General features: G+C 43.1%; 1 protein-coding gene across 5 annotated transcripts in view; it reads left to right on the top strand.

The window, feature by feature from the left end:
- The first annotated feature begins 227 nt into the window (after positions 1 to 227).
- The window catches only part of PRR5L (proline rich 5 like), an 81,397-nt gene continuing 69,010 nt past the window's right edge, over positions 228 to 12,614 (top strand). Inside the window, exon 1 of one of the 5 annotated variants that reach the window (XM_083752234.1) lies at positions 228 to 489. The gene's annotated coding sequence lies outside the window, so the exon portion shown is untranslated. Of the gene's footprint in view, positions 591 to 892; positions 914 to 956; positions 1,156 to 11,933; positions 12,026 to 12,614 lie in introns of those variants that run through there. The other 4 variants (XM_083752230.1, XM_083752233.1, XM_083752232.1 and 1 more) reach the window with 4 other exon arrangements.

Raw genomic sequence — 12,614 nt, 5'->3', positions numbered from 1 at the left:
AACCTCTCACGAACACCAACCGCGTTATGGCTGCTTTAAAGCTTTGGAAACAAGGGGAATCGCTCCCGGCCGATGAGTTAAAGCAAACACAGCGAGCAAGAAAAAAACCACAACCCTTGCCCTGGCAAGAAAAATGAGTGGGGGAGAAGGAAGTTTTTTCCTTCCCCCATCCAGCTATTACAGCTCCATTAGTCATTTCTTATTTCCCAGTTCGCCAAAAGTGGCGCTCGAGTTCCATTTAAAGGGGGGCGAGTGGGAAGTTCCGCTCTCTCCCGCCGCGGGTTCCGAAATGTAAAGGGGATGGGACAGAAACGGGATGGCAGCAACTTCCCCTGAAGTTGAAAGGGAGTTGGGAGGAGGTTTTTTTTGGGGGGGTGGGGGCGTTGAGCGAGACCGGAGCCGCCGCGTCTCCACAGCAACGGCAGCAGATTGATTCTCCATCAAGTTGTCAGCGCGCGTCTTGTTGGCGAGGAGATAATTGCTTTCCACGCGCGCTCTTTCGGCTGGGGTACACTGATCGCGGGCAGCTGAGTTATTTGCCCCCAAAATAAAAGGAGAGGAGATCGATGTGTTCCGCAATGCCTGATCTGGTAGGAGAGAGCGAGCGACTCCCTTCCCCCACCCATCCCTTTGTAGGTAGAAGCTTCTTGTGGCGGGAGGCGGGAGCGACGCGCACGTTGGCTTCGCCGTCAAAACAAAACGCAGGGGCAGCTTCTCCTTTGTGCGCTCCGAGCCAAGGCAGGTTTCCTCGGAAGGAAGAGGGAATTACTCTGGAGTAAATGTGCGCCAGATCCCGATCCCACTGTCCCTTACACGGAAGTAATGCCCTCTTTGCTGGGAAGGAATCCCGCCTCCTCTCTTTCGAAGTGGGTTCAAGATTCCAGCCTTAAACGCGGCAACGCGGAATTTGTAGGTGGGTTTATTTATTCAAAGCGTCTTCGAGAAGTGTCCGCCTTCGCCTCCGACAAGCACGCCTCCAGTTCTCAGTCTCTATTTTTCTTCTTCCCTCGGGAGCTACTGAATCCCGAAACCCCAGAGTGGGTGGGGACCGCGGAGAGATGATTTTCTCCCCCCCTCCTTTTTTTTTTTTTTTTTTTTGCTAAATGACTTTAATTAGAGAGCATAACCGGCTGCGCCCAGACTGCAGACTTTTCAGTGAGTAAAGGCGCCTGGCGGGCTCCCTCCCTCCTTCACTTTTATTTATTAAAAAAGAAAGAAATTCTTTTCTCAATCGCCTGAGAATTCGCTGGGCTGGCTGGTGATTTGGTGAATGAAAAGTGGAACGTTTTATTGTTAACTAATGAATCGCCTAGAGGGGGATCTCACTGCTCGGGAGAGGATGATAATTGGAGGGTTTTATCCCCTAGCAGAACCATATACATCTATATTTGTTTATTAATAAACCCTCTTCTCCTTTTGCAGTAAGTACGATCAATGATGGATCTTCTCCTGGTCCTTTTCATTTCTTCCTTTGCTTGTTGAGAACTCCCCATCGTTTGCAAGAGTTGCATCTTTTTTTTTATGCAGATTCTGTGGCTGTTACAGTTTCAACAGGCTTAGAAGGGGAAGAGTATCACAACACAGAGTGGTTACCCACCGCGCCCCGGCGCAACTCTCTAAATGACTAAACTTGTGCTGAAGTTTCAGCTTCTCTCCCATGGCTTTTTGTTTGTTAGCAACAAGTGTGGGTCGTATTTATAGACAGCTCTGCTATTTTGTGGTGTGGAAGGTTTCAATTTTGTTCAGTCGGTAGCGAGTCACATTCCCCGGCACGGCACCTCTCTAGGGCTTACATTGTGTGTACATGAATAGCAACAGGTTATGTAATGGGAAAGGCAGTGGAGAGTTGAGCTGTAGCATTTTGGCATAAATCCAAGTAGAAACTCTTTGTGCTCTTTGCTATAGGTTTCTGTGCAAAACTGAGACACATCTTGGCCTTCTGGGAAGTGTCTGTGTGTGCTGTTTTTGGGGGTCACCTTCTGGGCACCTTGATTGAAGCCAACTGTGCGGCCTGCAAACCCAGATTTCTTTATCGGTTATCACTTACAGTCATGTCATTTGGGAGAAAGGGACACATGGGTTCAAAACTCCTGATATGCTTTTGCAAGTTGGAACAGGTGGAATGACTATCAAAGATAGGTACACCAAATTAGGTGCAAGTAAAGAACCCCGAGGGGACGCAGGTGGCGCTGCGGGTTAAACCACTGAGCCTAGGGCTTGCTGATCAGAAGGTCAGTGGTTTGAATCCCCATGACGGGGTGAGCTCCTGTTCTGCGGTCCCTGCTCCTGCCCACCTAGCAGTTCAAAAGCATGAAGTGCAAGTAGATAAATAGGTACCACTCTGGCGGGAAGGTAAACGGCGTTTCCGTGCGCTGCTCTGGTTTGCCAGAAGCGGCTTAGTCATGCTGGCCACATGACCCGGAAGCTGTACGCCGGCTCCCTTGGCCAATAAAGCGAGATGAGTGCCGCAACCCCAGAGTCGGTCACAACTGGACCTAATGGTCAGGGGTCCATTTACCCTTTACCTTTAAAGAACCCCGAAGTGTCAGATGGCATCATTAGACAATATGACTGCCAACCAAGTGGTGTGTATGTGTGTGTGGAAGTAGACAATAGGACTGCCAACCGAGCGGTGTGTATGTGTGTGTGGAAGTAGCCTGATCTGTCTTTTAACAGCAGCTTGATGTGTAGGAATGAGAAAACAAAGGTTTTTGCAGCATGGAGTTGTTGTTGTTGGTTGTTGCTGTTGTTACTGGTATTTATTGAATTTATATACCACCCTATACCTGGAGATCTCAGGGCAGTTCACAGAATAAAATCAAAATATAAAACCACAAAATACATAATCAAAATAAAAAGAACAACCTAATAACCCCCACACACCCCAAAAAACACATTTTAAAAGGGCATAGGATCCTCACAATATTTAAAGTAAGACAATTAACAAATGTGGACAGGAGCCACTCTTTGGAAAGACCATGATGTCAGAAATGTCTGTGGCAATATTTGTTGGCAACCAAATTAACTGGGTGCCTTTGTGATACAAAGACAAAAATAAGAGTGGGAGGGAGGAAAATTAGCTTTGGTTGCTGAGCAGAGTTGGGCGTAATTGCCTTCTAAGGTGTTGCATTTCAAAGGCACAACAACAGTTTCCAGCTGAAAACTTGACACACCTTTTGGTTCTCTGGTATAACTGTTGCACTGCATTGTGGGTGGAAGGTGTGTAAACCAGTGGCATAGCATGGGGGATGCAGGGGGGGCCCGGCCGCACCAGGCACAACATCTGGGGGTTAGGGTTAGGGGGCGCAAATCCATGGGTTAGGGCGCGCAAATTACTTGCCTTGCCCCGGGTGCTGACAACCCACGCTACACCACTGGTGTAAACCACCCACCTCCATGCCCAGTGGTTGTTTGTTTGTTGGTGGGTGTGTATTGTGAGAATCTGATGTACAGTGGTACCTCAGGTTAAGTACTTAATTCATTTCGGAGGTTCGTACTTAACCTGAAACTGTTCTTAACCTGAAGCACCACTTTAGCTAATGGGGCCTCCTGCTGCTGCACCGCAGAAGCACGATTTCTGTTCTCATCCTGAAGCAAAGTTCTTGACCCAAGGTACTATATCTGGGTTAGCAGATTCTGTAACCTGAAGTGTATGTAACATGAAGCGTATGTAACCTGAGGTCCCACTGTATTGGGAAAGTGCATAATCAGGCTGAGAAGGCCTGTTTTGACCCACAAAGCTATTTCCCCCAGGCCATTTTCCTGTGCCCTATACCTGATGTTGTATAAGATGTCAGATGTGAGGGCAGATAAAGATACCATCTCTGCTGTCAACTGATAATCAGCACCTGCAATGCTTTGCCTTTGTGGTTTGCTTTCATACCACACAGGCAAAGGGAAATGCTTCAACTGATGTCATGGTCAACATGTGGCCCACTGGCTGGATCCAGTTTCTTATCCTTGTTCCACATTCACCAGCAGTGTGGTGATGAAGGACCTTGGCAATATATTTTGGGATGTTCTTGGTAGATTGAGTCCTCTTACTAATGTGCCCTTGATGGGTGTCAGAATGAGGACTGAATAAGCAGAGGAGAGATCTGTAATTTGGACATCATGCTAGTTGCTTAATGTTTCAGGGGCAATGAAGCGAGATCTGTGTTGCCTACATTTTGGCAGCTTCTTCAAGATTCTGATGTCACAGGCTGACCTAGTCCTGCTTGGGAATGTAAAAATGTTGTCAATCAACAACTTAACAGACAATTTCTTAGTAATCAGAGTTTTAATCACGTTGTTTAAAGATTGCCATCTTAAAATTAATTCTGAGGAATGGCAGTGGGCATATCTACTTTCTACTAGGGCTGCCATAGTAGGGCGATTATTTTTAATGCTTTAAAAATCCCCCCCCCCCCAAAAGCTCAACAACTTTGTCTGGATTTTTACTTTTGGGAATACGGCAACCCTATTTCTACTTCCCCCAACTGTGTCACCAAAATTTGTTGAGGTTCCAGAACATGCATCTTTACTTGGAAATGTAGTATTTCATTATCAAATGTATTGTTGATTTGTGAACATTTGACTGCATTTTAAAGACTTGCAGTCACCTATAAAAACTAGTTTAAAGAGATGTGTAAACAATGTGATTGGATGGTTTCAAATACTGAAGTTAGGCTGACCTAGTCTTGCTTGAGAAGGTAAAAATGTAGGGATTGTGGCAAACTTTATAAAAAGCTGGTGCGGAAGTAAACTAACCCTAGCCTGGAAAAGCTGAGCCAATTATGAGCTGATCCAAATTTTGTATGTGACTGGGTCTGGCTGTTCCAGCACTGCCATTATTTGTTTCCATATTCCTTTCTATTCAGGTAAAATTAGGAAAAGGGGGGGAAGGCCTAAGTGAAGACAGGGGGTGGTAGAACTGTAGAGTGGGAAACTGTAGAGTACTCCAAGAGTTGCAGTATCTGGCCCAACTGCATGCATTGTAGGAATCACAGTAATTAATCTTTGACAGATTACCATTCAATCTCTGTTTAAAAACCTCCAAGGAAGGTGTGTCAGAAAGTTCTTCCTTATGTTTAGTCCGAATCTCCTTTCCTGTGATCTTATTCCATTGATACCATTCATCCTGGATCAGCAGGAAACACACTTTCTCCATCCGACAACCCTTCAGATATTTGAAGATGGTAGAGGTTGACAGAAAATGCCTTTTCTAGCTTCCGTTGAACTTGCCAGATCCTTTTGAGGATTCTCCAAAGAGTTTGGAAAGACTGAGCCTATTCTACATTGAGACCGGATGGGCATTGTGTTCAAGAAGAAGTTAAAAGTTACCTCAGAATGGTTCTGACAGTGAGAGAATTGTGACTAACAAGCTGGTCAGCTGAGCCTAGGATGCTGCTGTAGTGCAAGATGTTTTGTGCATAATTTTCTCATTAGCTCTGTGCAGTCTGCTGTACATAGCTTCTGCCATTTCAAGACAGAGGAAATGTGACCTAATTAAATTTAGTATTATGGGGCTGGGGAAAGTATTTATCCACTTTCCTATGCTGACTAATACGAAGGAGGGCTCTAGGGGACGGTTACTGGCATCAGTAGCCTGATCTCATGCAGACTTAGCCACTGAAAACAATGATCTTGGGCATGCCTAACAGTGTAGTCATATGCATGTATACTTGCGAGTAAACCACAGTGAGTTCAGTTGGGCTTATTCCCAGGTAGTTGTGCGTAATACTGCAGCCAGTTTACAAAACTTCCAACTGGCCAGTAAACCAGTCAAACAATCTTAGGTTTCGGGATACTGTACGCTGAATACAGTTCAGATGCAAGATATGTGCTCTTGCTACACTGTAGTGACGCTTTGATCTTGTGTAAACTTTTTCCTAGTACCAAAAGCTGCAGATAAAAGTTCTGCATTCCCCCTGCTGTCACCTGCTAGAAAAGTGTTGAATTTACTATCAAAGGGAAGATGTGCTCCCAACTATTTTGAGATTGGTCCTGAAGCAGGGATCATTGGATCAATCGTCTTTTAGTCTGACAGTTTCTTCATGTGTTCACAAGTCTGTCTAGTCTATGTATTAATCTACATTTTTAAACATCAGCATGAACATTTGTATTTTAATATGCATCTTTCATAAAATAGACATTTGGAAACGTTTCTGATTAAGACCTGTGTCACAACATTTTGGGAAGTACCAGCGACTCTCTCTCTCTCTCTCTCTCTCTCTCTCTCTCTCTCTCTCTCTCTCTCTCTCTGTAGGCCATGAGACTCTTAACTTTAGGGTTGTGGGTTGGAGTCCCACGTTGGGCAAAAAATTCCAGCATTGCAGGGTGTTGGGCCAATGTCCCTGGTGCTACAATTCCTTGATTCTAAGTGCATTCAGAGCTGTACATTAGATCAGGTGGTGAGGATAAGTCAGTTGGTATTGGCATTTGTAAAGAATGAGTTTTTCAACCACCCCTGTTCTGAAGAGGTTGGGAAGCTTGATCTATGCCTGTGATACACAGTCCTTGCGCCTCAGGAGGCAGGTATGTCTGTTTTCTATAGTTTAATTAGAAGTTCTTGCTGTTGTTCTTTCATCTTAACAGTGCTCCAGCATCTGAGAACACGTCTTCTAATCTGTTTCCTGTATTGCTTTGATGAATGCCACCATATCATTTCAGATCATAATGAAATCTTATTTACCAGGTTGTTGTTGTTGTTGTTTTAAAAAAAATCAAACCCAAAAATGGCTGTAACAGCAGGAGAAATATTGCTGCACCCAAGACCTATTTTCTCTGAAAATTTCTAGGTGGTAAGTATAGCACTTGGTGATGAGAACAGGGCTGTGACCTGTACAGCCCAGTGCTTTGCTTGTTTACTTGATGAACCCCAGTTAATGGAACAGGAACGGCAAGCTAGCAGCCTAATGAGCTCGTGTGCCGAGACTTCTGTATTCCTCAGCTCCATGCCAGGTTTTCAACCGATCCTTGTTCCCCTGCCTTTTAAATGAGGGTTTTGATCTGCAGACATTAGGGTGTGTTTGTGTGTGTGCCACTAGATTCCATGCAGTGAATAGCACTATCTGCTGATTTTGACAGATGGAAGTTCTGTTAAAGGCACAAGAACAGATTACACTGTCTCCACCCCTCACCTGTGTCCCATTCATCATTGGCAGATCCGATGACTGGCCTGCTTGAAAATTGAGAAGATATGCGTTTTGTGAGCCATTTGAAATTGGATGGTCAAACTTACTGCTCTGACCATGATGCCATGTGCAGCCCATAAAGATACCTTAACACTTAAAAGCTTATCATAGTATCCAACTCTCCCTCCAAATGGGGTATATTTGTTTGGAATGGCTTTGTGTGATAATGGTGCTGAGAGGAATAAATTCCTTATTGCTGTTGGTAGTGATATCATAGAAGTCATATTGTAGAGTTAGAAGGGACCACGAGGATCATTTAGTTCAACCCCCTGCAATGCAGGAATATGCAATTTGTCCCATACAGGGATCGAACCTGCAACCTTGACATTATCAGCATCACACTCTAACCAACTGAGCTGTTAATTTCACTGTTTGTTAAAAAAAACCCTCCTAAGTAGAAGTTGTGCTATTCACAATGTTATATGTTCTAATAGGAAAAACAGATGAACTGTTAAAAAACAACCACCTTCTACCAGAGGTGGTTGTTTTTGCAATAAATGGCATCTGTTACTAAACCTTTCCAGGTGGTGATGAGTTGAGCAGCCACCCTGTATCTTCTTAAAACTTTTTACTAGATTTCCCCTAAGTGGCCAGAAATTTATTTATCCATCACAATCCACTCTCAGTATCAAATCAGCTCATTTCATAATTCAGCTGCAATCCTAGGTAGACTTACTTGGGAGTAAGTCCAGTTGAATTTAGTGGGGCTTGCTTCTAAGTAGACATGGATCAGATATGTTAACATGTAAATTTATGAACATTTTGGTTTTTCTACATGCCTCCTGAAACTAGTTTCAGTTCTGAAAGAGTCAAAGTGAAACCAGGATGATAAAACAGAAATTCATGTTAGGTTTCTGTATTTTTAGCTGTGGGGACAATTTTGCTGCTGCTTTCTTAGACTATAATTTCTTTTGCTGACCCTATAGTGTGTGTCTCTCTCTCTCTCCCCAAATAGAAAATATGTTCTCTTATCTGCATTTCTTTTAGGCTAGGTTTAAACTCCATATCTAATATATAAGAATTTTGAGTGGAAATTTTAGTGTTAAGGCTATATCAGAGTTTCCGAGCTGTCAAGGTTTTGTTAAAACCATTCATTAATACAGGCTTCTAAGTGCTTGGAATATTGCATTTCCCCCTAAATTCACATGGCTATCCCTAATATCAACCATGCATATTGCAGGGACGTCTCCAGGGGGTAACATCCATCCTAAATATTTCTTGCTATCTTCTCTCTCTCTCTCTCTCTCTCTCTCTCTCTCTCTCTCTCTCTCGTTCCTACTCCATTTGACAAAGTCTCATGGCTCCAAGAATTGCAGCAAATGAGTGACCAGAGATTTGCAGCTTGTTAATCTCATAAGAGTCTGCAGGTGACTTTAAATAAAAATGTTTTGCTTTTCCTCCAGCTCAGTGAAGTTATGGTCGTTACATATCTTTAGGCACCAGTTAAAAACATCTCCTAGGTCTTTGGCTAATTAAACAACTCATGGCCTTTTCAACTGTGGGGGCAGTATTGTTGTTGTTTGTTACTATATTATGTATTTTTGTGTTTTATATTGTAAACTGCCCTGTGATTCTTGGATGAAGGGCAACATAGAAATTGAATAAATAACATAAAAACAAAAAGTAGATATCTGGCAGGAATTTCCAGATTGAGGTCAGATCAGCCACCTTCAGCAAAGAGGTGATAGCATCAAAGAAAAACTCAGCATCTTAGACTTCTAGTCTCCAAGATGAAGTATTCTAGAATCAGCATGGCTAAGCGTTAAGGGCTTGCTTCCCACAGAATCCCATAAAAGAGCATTTCTACACATCAAACTCACACTGATTCTGATGTAGTGCTCATGAAGATCTGCTTTCCATGAGTCCAAGTTGATACTGGAGGCTGCTGTGTATAGATAGGCTAACTAACAGATGCAGATCTGCAGGGATATAGATGCAGAGGAGTTCATATCTACATCCAACTGTGACAGCAGAATCCTTCTACCAGATGGCTCACTCCTCTTCCAGTGTGTTGTGCTCCTATGCTTCCGACGAGTGCTGTCGGCATGAGTGGTTTTATGGCATATAGTGCTACCCTCTCCCAGTGCCTTATGAAGTTACATTTACTAAGTGGGATGAGCCAGCTGAGAGCAAGAAGAAAAGATGAAGTCACAACAGCTTGTTTGGGCTGAATCGCCCTCCCTCCCCAACCCCGGCAGGGCCAGCTACCACCAAGGGTCTTGTGGAAAGGACCCTAGGACAGCAAGAAGGGCAGGTGAGTGAATAATATGACTTCTTCTTAGAGTAGTGTTTTTCAAACTTGGGTCTCTGGCTGATGTGACTACAACTCCCATTACCCCTGTGGTGAGCCAGTGTGGTGTAGTGGTTAAGAGCGGTAGTCTCATAATCTGGGGAACCGGGTTCGTGTCTCCGCTCCTCCACATGCACCTGCTGGGTGACCTTGGGCTAGTCACACTTCTTTGAAGTCTCTCAGCCCCACTCACCTCACAGAGTGTTTGTTGTGGGGGAGGAAGGGAAAGGAGAATGTTAGCCGCTTTGAGACTCCTGAAGGGGAGTGAAAGGCAGGATATCAAATCCAAACTCTTCTTCTTCTCACCCCTGGACCTACTAGCTATGGATTTGTAATCCAACAACAGCTGGAGACCCAAGTTTGAGGAACACTGTCTTAGAGGGTTATCTACTGCCATCTGCCCTGTGGGAAGGATCCTGAGGAGTTGTTGTGCTTGATACTGCTTATTGTGGTGGTGCATCTAGATGGGATCTAAATAACCATTAGAAAGGTGTTTCTGTTGTCGTTTTAGCATTTATCTTTTAAATGAACAATTTAAAACCACTTTTATTTTGGGGTTTAAAGGCTAAATTCTGTATTCAATAAGTCACTTCGAGACATTTATTAAAAAGTGTTGGATTAAAAGAATAATAAAAAAAAAAAAATTACAGCAACATCTGAAGGCTGAAGAACACAGAAACATAGGAAACTGCCTTAGACGGAGTCAGGCCCATTTAGCTCAGGATTGCCCATACTGGCTGGTAGTGGCTGCCCCAAAATTTTGGGCAAGGATTGAACCTGGGACTTGCTGCATGCAAAGCAGATTCTCTGCCACTGATCTGTGGCTCTTCCCCATTTTGGTTCTATGCTTTAATATTTTGTGAGATGTTTTGTAAAAAGCAATGGATAAATGCTAATGATCAAATGGCAAAACAGCTGAAGGTGTTACTATTACAAGTGTGGCTTGTGATCAAGAATCCTGAATTTCCTCTAATGAGGATGGGGAAGGAAAGGAAAGGTGGAAGGAAGCTGCTGCTGCCACAGGGCTCTAATCTTGCATCATGACTAACTCACATCATGGTCCATTTGATGCCTGCTACAGTGAGGCATTGGCCAAGAGTTCCTGCCTCCCCCAGGAATTTTCTGTGTGTCTCCCTATGGACACCTGCCTCTCACTTTGATGAATATTGTCTTGAGGGAATGTTTAAAATACACAGAAGAGTATGAACCCTAAGCATGTTTACTTGGAAGGGGATTCCAGAGCAATAAATGGGACTGACTTTCCAGTAAATGTGCTCAGGACTGAAATCAGACTATCTGAAGGTTGCAGAATCTTTCCCTCCGGTTTCATTTTGTACCAACTTCCTTTTTGTATCTTGGTTTAGTTTGAGCCGAGCTACTTAAAGGAAAACTTGGTGGATGCCAATGAAATGTGATGGGCACTTTGCATGCCCAATTATGTGTATGGCTGACAGTGTGTTTTGCTGAGTTTATCATTCCGTTGAGATCAGTGAGAATTAGTTCAGTCTGATGGAGAAGGCTTTAAGATGAATAAGGCAATAGATTTAGGTATTGCCACAGACTGATGTACGCTCACTTGATTCAGTGCTGTTGTTTCGTGTCATGCTAGTCCTCTTCCGTATCAAACCAAGCATTGTTGCATCATGTTTTAATCATTGCCTTTTGTATAACTGCTGATAACGCAGAGGTGTGGCTCCTATTGGTTTTACGAGGCTATTCATTTGCACTTTTGTGCTGTTTTTCTGATCTAAATGAGCAGCCAAGATGACATCCGTATAATTAAATAATGAAACAACAAATAAAACACTGTAGCCCGTACTGCTATTAATAAAACACGTTTGCCCATAGCACAATAAAACAAACATAGACCACATGCAGCAAAACAAACCACTATATTAGCAGTGGTAATAATGAATGAAGCTGTATCAGAAGCCCAAGATCTCAGATAATACTTGCTCCCCAGTATTGGTCTGAAAGAAAGAAAGAGTGTCAAGGATTTTCTACACAGTTCCTCCCAAGTAAGTACATGACAGAGCAGCAGTAGTGAGCTCTGCCTATGACTGGCATGTCTTGTTTTAGTAATAGAGCTCACACATCTTTTAACAGGTACCCAAGAGGACATTCAACAGGTGAAGCCATTTGTAGCATGGGAATGCTTCACCTGTTGAATTTTTCCAACTGTTAAGAAATCCTGTTGTTGTTTTTCCAACAATGACATTTTGGTCTGCAACCTTTCCTGGCCCTTGTCACTTCTAACCTGAGCCTTTTCACATTCTTATTGTTGGTTGTTTGACTGTGTCTTGTCCAGGTCACAGAATGCAGAGCTTATCTTGGCTGGCTGTGCCAGCATTCTTCTTGTCTTGAAGTCCAGCCAGTCTTAACCTTCTTCTCCTCTTGGCTGCCAGCTGGCACTTTGCCTATAGTGACAAGTGAGGGGAGGAGCTGTGGACAGGGGGTGTCCTACTTCTGTCCCGTCTTGCTTGCAGTTCTTGTGTGCTGCCACAGTTCTTGTTCTGATTCCTTGAGAGACAGAAGTTTTGCTCTTTGGTAGGACCTAAAGGTAAGGGACCAGCATTAGCAGGTTTTATCAGAGTGTGTTAGGAACAAAAGGTGTTTTGGTTTATAGGATTTTTGTGTGTGCTTTTAATTTGAATCTCTTTTGAATGGCTCAACCCTTTAGCTAATGTGCAGCATTATCAGCAATGATAAATTACCAAGAACTTTCTTGCACCTGACTTTCCTTTTCTTTTTAAGAATAAAATAAAAATAAAGCAGTACTTTAGGCTGCCGTCATAACCACATTCTCAGAAATAAGTCTCATTTAATTAAATGAGGCTTACTCCCAGGTAAGTGGGGTTAGCAATTCAGCTGTAACCATTGAAAATGGTTGTACATTTTAAGAAAAGTTGTACATTGTACATTTTAAGAAAAGAATTCAGTTTTTGCATATGACTTTTGGTACTAAATCAGTCTTTTGAAGTTTATGGAAGAGTACACACTTTTCAAAGAGAACCAGTGCAGCTTTAGAGAAGACAGTGATAGTGTTTTAATAATATCCCAGTGTTTTTAATTATCATCTCATAATAATCGTAATTTTAATATCCAATAACTATTTTGGCTGTCTTAAGTGTGCTTTCTAGAGAGCAAAC

The sequence above is a fragment of the Podarcis gaigeae genome, assembly GCF_964106915.1.
Source record: "Podarcis gaigeae genome assembly, chromosome: 1".
Lineage (NCBI taxonomy): Eukaryota > Metazoa > Chordata > Lepidosauria > Squamata > Lacertidae > Podarcis > Podarcis gaigeae.
This window is presented reverse-complemented; position numbering and strand designations above follow the sequence as displayed.